Consider the following 9404-nt stretch of genomic DNA (forward strand, 5'->3'; position numbering starts at 1 on the left):
CGCTGCGCCGGATGACAAGGAGGCGTGCGAGTAGACCACTGTGCAGCCTCACCGAGAGGCAAGCCCTTTGACCAGGCTCTGCGCCCACCTTTGTCCCAACTACTCCCAATTTTAATGTCACTAGCGCCGCAGTTTAAAATCAACCCCGCACTACCCGGTATCGCTAGAATCTTCTCTCTTCCTCTCCGATTCTCCTGTCGTCTACCTCCAACCAGCCTGACCTAAATGTACACCATGCCACATCACGATGGTCTACCCTTAGTCTTCCAGTTTCCTGAGGAAGACACCCAGCCGGAGTCTCAAGAACATAAGGAACTATGGGACGAGCTTGAACCGGCCTTGCGGGAAGATACCACGCCTGTCCACACTCCTGTTCTGGCTCCCATCGCCCCGAATGCGCCAGTGCCCATCCATGTGGCATTGATGGGCTGGGAGCCGCACATTATCGCCGAGCTTGATGCCACGGGATTCCACGAGGTCCCTGCCGACTTTCACGCATCCGTGCACCTGCCAGCGCATGCGCCTGCGCGTGCACTGACGCGCATGCTCATGCCGGTGCCCGTGCAACTGCCAGCGCATGCGCATGCGTGTGTACTAACGTGTGCGCCCGTGCCCGTGCCCGTGCACACGAATGTCTCTACCGCTCCGTTGCCAGCGCCTGTCCCCGCGCGGGTGCCAGTGCCCACCTCAGCGGCATGGATGGCCGCCATCGACCGCTTCCTTGCACCAACGCCAGTCGCCTCCTCCCGCCAGTTGACTCACTCCTGGAGACCGAAGTCCAGAACATTGTGGCCTTCCTTGAAGCTAGGGCCAACGTCCAGGAGTAGGCCAACAATGGAGCAAGACGCCGTCGTCGCCGTCGGTCAGTGGCCCCACGACACACCAAGCACGGCAGAGGAGCCGCTTCCCACCGCAAGACGACCCTGCCGCCGCCGTGTAATCTAAATTTGCCATGAAAAACGTTCGGATTTTCATGCTTAAAATCCGAACATTTATCATTTCCATTTATTTTAGATCGATCGTCGTATGAATGTAAAGTCAGAGTCAGACTGAATGAAATCTATGGTTTGATCGATTAAATGTTCTTCTAGAGCCGTATCAAATTAAATATAAAATGTCATCAAGCCACATGCATTCCTTCTCATCCAACAACCTAGACTGCTTCAATGTTGAGCGCTCAACATGTTTAGCGTGCCGTTAATTTCATGACAAAAATAGTGCTAATCACATAATAACACACAAATAATATCCTACTTAATATCCGCATGCACTTAATATACTTCCAAATTAATGTGCACTGCACGTACACATTGACTAGTGCTACTAGTACGTGAAACTAGTGCCGTAACTTGTGAATGCGTCCAGATATGGTCAACGGCAACATCGCTCGTGAGTTATTCGTGTTTGCCCGTGCGTCTAAATGCAGAAGGGGAGGAGAGAGAGAGCACACATGGAACCCACCAGTAAGTGTAGGCGAATAGTACGTGCTAACAAGCCGGTGTACTAAAAATAATATTGCATGTTATACATTAAATAGGCTGTGGTAATATAAAAACATTATATGAACAAACGGGGGTACAACAAACATTGTTGTTCTACGTATGTTGCTATTTGACGTGCGGCTTGATGACCCTGGTCGCATGTTCGATCCTTGTCCTTTATTTTTTAACTAGTTGACCCGTTGCGCCAAATGGCGCAGAGACCCACTAAAGACATGTTGTCGTTGAAAATAGTTTCATTTTGCAAGGACATTATGGCAGGGATGAGCTGAATTAATGTGGGCGTTGAAAAGCAAATCCATGGGGTAACAAATTTAACCCGAGGGTCCTTAATAAAAAATAATGAAGGCTTGCTGTCAATAATAGGATGTATAATAACAGTACATGTTGCGCCAGATGGCACATGGTCCCATTTCAAACCAAGAGCTATTTGAAAATAATTAACAATTTGGCAATAATAAGGATCCTTTTAATAATGGAAATTGAAAGAAACATAGCCTCAAATTGTAACAGAGTTTTAAAATGCAGGCATCCTCTCTATACAATTCTGCTATGTGAGTAGGAACTTTGAAATCAAGGTCACACTTTTTCCTTGCGCCGTTGGTAAACGGTGCCCTCCCACTACTCTGAATGCATAGCGTTTTGTCCCTCACAACCCCTTTATAGGTCAGATGCACTATAATTCCTTCATTTTTTAAAGGAGCTTAACAACCAATGCCTTGCCAAATCTTTTTTATCTCTTCAGTGAGGCATGTTTATAGTTCCCACTCCTCTGCTCTGTTATGTTAGAAGGATCAACTCTCTATAGCCATATTTTTTTGAAGGGAACTGGACAAACAATGACCAATGCCATGTTTATGAATTGTTGTACTGTAATAGAAGTGCAAACATGAAACGAGAAACCAATTGAAGAAACAAGGACTTTTTGGTCTGCTGGAATTTAAGGGGAGACTTGGTATGGAAGGGCAAACCAAGATTGACAAGTACCACATCACGAAAAAATGTTTATAACAGATATAGAAGTGACAATAAACAAGTTTTTCAAGATTTACAATGAACTACATGATTTGGCTTCTTGCTCTAAAAAGAAATCTGCAGCACTAACTTGGTGACAATCCCACCAATTCAACGACAATGGACATATTTTCTATGCTTCACTCCTTTGCGGCTTGTACAGTCAAAGGGCTACGACCATCATTGCAGAAAAGGAAAAAATTAACAATAGTTCTTGCATGAATGAGTCATCAGGTAATCATGTGAGTCTACTATACATAAACTATAGGCAAAACTTAGCAACAAAGGTAACATGCGTAGTGAGAAACTGGATAACAGAAGGAATACTTTCAACCAAGTCTAGAGGAACACATACTACGCCCAGGAACTTTTCAGTGATATAACAATGCAACTATTCATAGCAACAAAATTTATACAGAAAAGGGAGATACTCCTACTCAAACAACAACAACAACAAAGCCTTTATTTCCAAACACTCCTACTCAACCTCCCTAAAATTTAACCGGATTTCATCTGATAACCTAGAAGCCAGCTGGAGATTGAGCAATATTGGAATATACATATATATATTTCAAACAAATTAATGAACTGGGATGAACGGATCTCAGAAGGATAGCCTCACTTGGGGCTTTGGAACTTGAGTATCTCCATGGCTAATCAAAGCTTAGAGAGGCAGCAGTTAAAGCATCAGTCGAGTTAAGGTATGCCGCTATCAATCCTTCTTTTAGTAATCTGAACACGATGTTAGTAATGCCAAGGCAAATACCTTGATACCCTATTCATGTTCATCTCGTTACTGAAAAATAAATGTAAAACTGGCCTGCAAGATAAAAGCATTTTTTTCGAGAAAACGCAAATGGCTTTTGCGTTTCATTGCATTGGAAAGAAAGGGTAATTTACATCCTCCTAGAATTTCGATAAAAGCATTTCCCAGTACCTGAATGTACAACCTGGGATACTGGGAATACCGCTGGATGAAATTATAGTGCAAACTCCAGATCTTATAAATTTTAATACATTCAACAACTAAGACTTTGAGCCATGAGATTATATGTCAATAGTTACATTTAAGCTTGTGAGAGCATAAATCAATCATAAAAAGGCAGAAAGAATAAGCTCCAGAACGCAATAAGGGCTTAAACTACTTATTTGAAAACAGTGAAACAACTCATTAAATCTAACTAATTTTAAATGATCCAGTTTTAAGAATTAATATGGTACAACTAAGAGAAGGCTACAAAATCATCAATCAAGAAGACTATATAAAATTGATGATTAGAGACAACTGCCACTGATTGGTCACATACCATGGTCGACATGAGCAATGACAGACATGTTATGGATAATTTTTTATCCATAATTCCACGGAGATCCTCCGTTCTAAACCTCACCGTTTTGACTGCTTTTGAATGTCACACCAGGAATACCCTTCCTGCTCTAATAATAGCAAGCTATCAGAATCAAGCAATAATATAGCATGAATAACTGAACATGGAAAATCCGACAGTAATATGTACTAACGATCCTTTAAAGTAATTATGACCACAGTTGTCTACTCAAAGCTCAAAAGTGCACTTAACAATAGTGTACAACAATTAGTTTTATACACTGCCACCAAAATATTTTAACCAACACTTCGACCAATAGCCACGGTGAAGTGAAATATATAATTAATATGGTCCATCGAGCATATTATATTAATGTATTAGAACTAATAAAAGTGCACTGAGAAGGCAGCCATAAAGCAAGAATAACCACTGTTAAGGGCACTGACGATCACAGTAATGAGAAAAAGTAACACATGGCAATAACAAAGAAACGTAATCCATTATGAAGAGAGGATGCAGGTGGAAAGAAACGTAATCCAAAAAAATAAGACTAATATAGACAAGCCTCCAAAACTAATACTACTATTGACACACCTCTGACACTAAGACTATATAGACAAGCCTCCAAAAGTAAGACTAATGGAACACGAAGTAGTACCTCCTGTAATTTCTTCAATCTAATTCCCTTTGATTCTATGGGAAAAGGTTGCAACAAGAGGAATAACCTGCAGAAATAGATAGATCAAATGTTGTAAAAGTCAAAAAAAGTTACTGCTAGCCATAGTGCATACATTCTATCTCTTATTGTACTTTTTGCAGCATACTACAACTCAGAGCAGATACATGACATATTATGGTAATGCCACAATGGTTATTATCGACTGGAATGAGTTGTCCAGATTTTTACTGGTAAAACAATTCAGTTTACATGCAACTAAGAAAATTTTATAAGCAAATGTTGTACTGATATCATGGTGGCGCAAGCATAGAAGTTGTTACAGAGTGGAAAGAACAGTCTAGATTTTCAGTACTGAATATGTCCGTCTAGCATCGCAAAAAGCTACAGTTAAGCCTCTCGCATGCTAATTATCTATGTTGAAGCCGGTAGAAAACCTACACTTACAATGGCACGTAGAAAAACAATGGAATGTAGCTTTTTGCAATGCGAGAGGCTTAACTGTAGAAAACCTACACTTACAATGGCACATAGAAAAACTACTGCAGTTGAAGGACTCACCGCCACCACAAAAGGCGAGAAAATAGAAGCTTCAGCTAGCACCGAGTCATAATATTATAGTAGATAGCTCCAAGAAGAAATAGATTATATGTACTTTGAGTCGCCACTAAGTTGTGGGTTGCTGTCTAGCGGCCACAACTTCCCTTTGAGCCGCCATAGCCACTGTTTCCACACGTGTAGGTTGCTGCTGCCAACAACTCTTATTTATCTGCACCCTCCTTTTTACAAAAGAATATAAGGTTTAGTGGTTTAAACATTTACTTCCTCAAATAGTCCAATACTAATTGCTTCAAATGACAAGTGCTATCTTTCAATCCCCCCTTCCTAGTCAAGAGGTAGCTCATCACACTGGAACTGCTTTAGGGCTCATAGCCTAATGCTAGAGACAAGCAAAATTTGTTCTTGTTAAATTCTCAGCAAACAACTGTGAAATGCCGCCTGAGCACTTCTACTGAGGGGCTCCAAACCCCAGGCCCCCAACTTCATTTCTGAATTTGAGTTCAGTAGCATGTCGTCATCCTCATGAGCACTCCCGTCCAGGTACATAAAGAAGAAAAACAGTGACACTTACATTAGGAAATACCTACAGGATCCATGTGTGAAGGTAGTGAGGCAATTGAAATTGGCCCAAAAGACATAACTTCAGTGCTGGAAGAGCCGCATTGTCGACCACACTCTGAGTCTTGGCTGCTTGATCCATCCCATTGTGGTCGTTGGTGCTGATAGAAAGTTAGATAAAAATTGTGAACAAAAATAAGTAAAATCCCCTCTTCTGGACAAAGTAAAATAAGAACCTCTGCTATTCTAATGTACATACATGCAACCAAAACTCTGAGAAATACTCATAACAACATTGATCAACAGTTCTTGAAAGACATTCCAGATTTTTGAACAACTACAGGCCATTAATTATTAATGATATCCAGAAGTTGTAAGCCCATGGTACTCCTACTATCTCACGACTAACTATATCCGAGCATTTATTCATAGATCATGCATACTCATACTATTTTTATGTACAGAATCATGCTATATCTTTGTTAAATCAATTCCAATGCATGCACATGCACAAGTCTGAACTAAACAACATATATGATGCATGAATTAAACGTAAACCAGCCAAGCCCCATGTGAAATAAAATACTGAATTTGTAAATTGATGAGTGAGAGAATTAACTGACCAATAGTTTTGTACTTCAGCAAGATATAGATGACAACATTCTATGAAAAGAAATCGCACTGTCCTACAGAGCAAGCCCAAGAAGCAAAACCCAAGACACATCTTTCAAAAAGCCCATGAAGAATTATAAGCCCCAAAAACCCAAAGCCCTGTAAACCCCATGTAAAATAAATCTGTAATAAAAGAGAGGGGCGGCCCAAAGGACCAACAAAAGGAGCACCAATAAATAAGCAACACATCAATTATTTGGGCCCGCATGGGAACATTGAAGAAGAAGCTCAAATAGGCACTATAAGGAGTACCAAGAATCTTGTTCTGTAAGCAAGAGGCATTTTTTAATCCGGACCCCCAAGGAGCAGGAAACAAGAGGGGTGATCAATGGATCGTGAAGATCAAATTAGAAAGGGCCATTTCTACTTTGTAAAACCTAGAAAGAAGACACAGCAAGCCCACAGGGCAGACATATGAAGAATAAAATGTCTAGAGACTTTATTGCATTAGAGGAATTAATCCACGAAGTACAAAGCTGGCACACAGTCATGAATAAATAGTCAATAGAAGAGAGGTAAAGAAAACAGAGAGAGGACAGCAGATGCGAGTACAGTAGAGTTCAACAGATGCGAGTATGGTGTGTTTAGATGCAGTTAATTGTAATGAGCGGAAAAAGGCTAAATGTTCAAATTATAGTTGAAGGGATATGAATCTTAACCTTGGATTGAACAAATTTAATGGGTAAGCTCATCTTGCCGCAGAAACGACGTACTACTAACCTGAAGAAAAAGATGAGGCCGGCGAGCAAGATCTGCACGTGAAATCTTAGTTGAGAACGTCTCAGACATTACATTATGATGTCGATCATATTTATAATTTTGCGGCATCTGCTAACCACAAATAGTAATAGGACAGAAACAAAAGTCTCTTATCCAATTCCACTCTCAAATAAAAAAAATCAAATCCAGGAGTGCAACATGGCATTGTTCTCCTTTCCACGAGTTTGCTTGCTATCACTTGCATTAACCTGCTATGCATATATTAATCATCTTATTTTATTCCTCAAAGGAAAATAAAGAACACATGATTTCTCAAGCAGAACCTATGATGCCTATGACCTTCCCGAAACAAATCATCACTTATCAAAACATGTGAAGTATCTTCTTAATTATATCAATCTGCAAGCCATATTTTCATATACTTTACTAAGTTAATCGCAACCGTATTGAAGATAATCATAAATCATCATATTTCATGGAAAATATTATAACAGCTAGATCATACATGTTGCTTTTTATAATCACATAATAAACAAATAAATGTATAGCAACGACAAGGAAAATATCATTAAACTGAACATGTCCTACAGACTGCCTCGTTTTTTGGAACCAGGACTGCAAGATATTTTCAGGATGACCTGGTGGTTACACAACCAGGAAAATAGATGAAAACATATGGAATAGAAAATATGGTCAAATTAAACATGGTAGTACAGTAGCATTGTTCCGGCAATGCTTGCAAACCATAAAACTAAATTGACAAAACCAGTGCTAATGTGAAAACTATGAACGACTGTACAACTTATGTTTTGAGGTCAATACGATAAGCACCGCTTAAACCCAGTTTTCTGATTTAAGCTTTTGGTTATCAAATCCAGGTTTTAAATCAACACCCAGTAGCTCGCATCGCCCTTCTACTACAATTTCTTCATGGCACATCGGCTAGCAGCGGCTAATCCAGTATCCAAGGTCCATCTATAAGGAATCAAACACAAGGAACTACAAGTTCTACTGTAATTAGTTCTCTTTTTCTAGACATAATTTCAGTTCTTATTACGAAACCACAATGTGCCTAATCCAAAATTACATATAATGATGCCAAAAATAATTAGTAAATTAATCATGTCTAGCATCAAACTGATCCAGACATTTTCACAAAAGCACAATTCGGGATTACAGAGGATTTTACCCTTTAAGCGGACCTGTTCTTTTGCTCCCTCTTTGCTTCTTAGGGATTATAAGGAGCATCTGCTTAGCTTCCTTCTGCTCGCCTGGCAGGGTATCACTGGTGTACTTTCCCGGTCGCTCCTTCTTCTCTAGCACCAGTCACTTCAATCTACTTCTCATCAGTGAGCGGCACATGTGAGATAAACTCTCACCAATTTCAGTGATTGTTCCAGCAGAAACCTGCGTGCACAATTATACATAAGAGACAATGTCGCCACAGTATTACGTGGCAAAGGGGATTGAACCTAATAATAACTGATGACCCACCAACTTGCAACCTTCAAAATTTGGCTTCAGCTGCAGCCTCTGTACACTTTGCCTGAAGTTATCTTGCATACTCACTTCCTGAAAGAAGCCTAAAATGGTCATCGGAAGATAATAATTGTGAGTATTTGTATCTTTTTCTGTCGCAAGCTTACAGTGTTTTTCCTAAGCTTGCTACGTGCCCAAGAACATAGAACAACACGTACTTTCAGAATTCAAATCAATTTTGTGTATCCTGATAGTCTTTTAGATCTCTGAACAGAGCTAAGACGAAGTAACTGACTTCTCCTAATTCCATAGCGAGGTGAGCCAGTTCCTTGGACGGTCAGACAACAAATTCTGGATGCAAATAAGCATGAACATAGAAAGCGGCAGTCAGTTAGGCACATGAAACAGCAAGCTTCACAAGAAGTTTACGGCATGCTGGCCGCACCACGAGGAAGAGGTGGAGTGCAGCCTCCGGTGCAATGCGCCCGAACCCCAGCTTCGTCAAAGCTCCCGATCCAAGAGCAGATCGAGTAGCGGCCAACCTCCAAGTCGCGCCCGTCCTCGCCGGCGCAGGCCGACGCCGGTCATTCTCTCTCCCTCCCTCTCATCTTCCTCTCTCTCTCGTAGGGTTCGCCCAGGAGGAGGGGACTGGGGTGTGCACTTGCCCTCGGCGTCATAGGCGGAGAAGCCATCCGCGCCTTGGAACCGAACCCCCAGACCTGGTTCCTGGGGTTCGCAACTCGATGCCGCCACCGGAGCGTCTCCGCCACCACCGCTCCTCTCGCGGTCCGGCCGACGCAGAGATCAGGAAGGAGGAGGAAGCTAGAAGAGAGAGAGAGGAGGAGGAGGAGGAGACGAGTGGGTGGCTAGAGGAACAAGCTCGGAAGGGTGGGGTGC

At 41.4% G+C, this 9404-nt stretch overlaps 1 long non-coding RNA gene across 12 annotated transcripts; it reads right to left on the reverse strand.

The window, feature by feature from the left end:
* Positions 1 to 2457: 2457 nt before the first annotated feature.
* Positions 2458 to 9397, reverse strand: LOC119295787. 12 transcript variants are annotated; one of them, XR_005144258.1, is made up of 8 exons: positions 8953 to 9397; positions 8675 to 8858; positions 8523 to 8600; positions 8231 to 8435; positions 7029 to 7060; positions 5079 to 5797; positions 4500 to 4566; positions 2458 to 3950 (listed from the first exon to the last, which is right to left on the reverse strand). It is a non-coding gene; the product is annotated as an uncharacterized LOC119295787 (long non-coding RNA). The 12 variants fall into 12 exon arrangements; XR_005144257.1 differs by having other exon boundaries at positions 6968 to 7060; XR_005144255.1 differs by having other exon boundaries at positions 8218 to 8435.
* Between the last annotated feature and the right edge of the window lie 7 nt (positions 9398 to 9404).

The sequence above is a fragment of the Triticum dicoccoides genome, chromosome 4B (genome assembly GCF_002162155.2).
Source record: "Triticum dicoccoides isolate Atlit2015 ecotype Zavitan chromosome 4B, WEW_v2.0, whole genome shotgun sequence".
In the NCBI taxonomy this organism is placed as follows: domain Eukaryota; kingdom Viridiplantae; phylum Streptophyta; class Magnoliopsida; order Poales; family Poaceae; genus Triticum; species Triticum dicoccoides.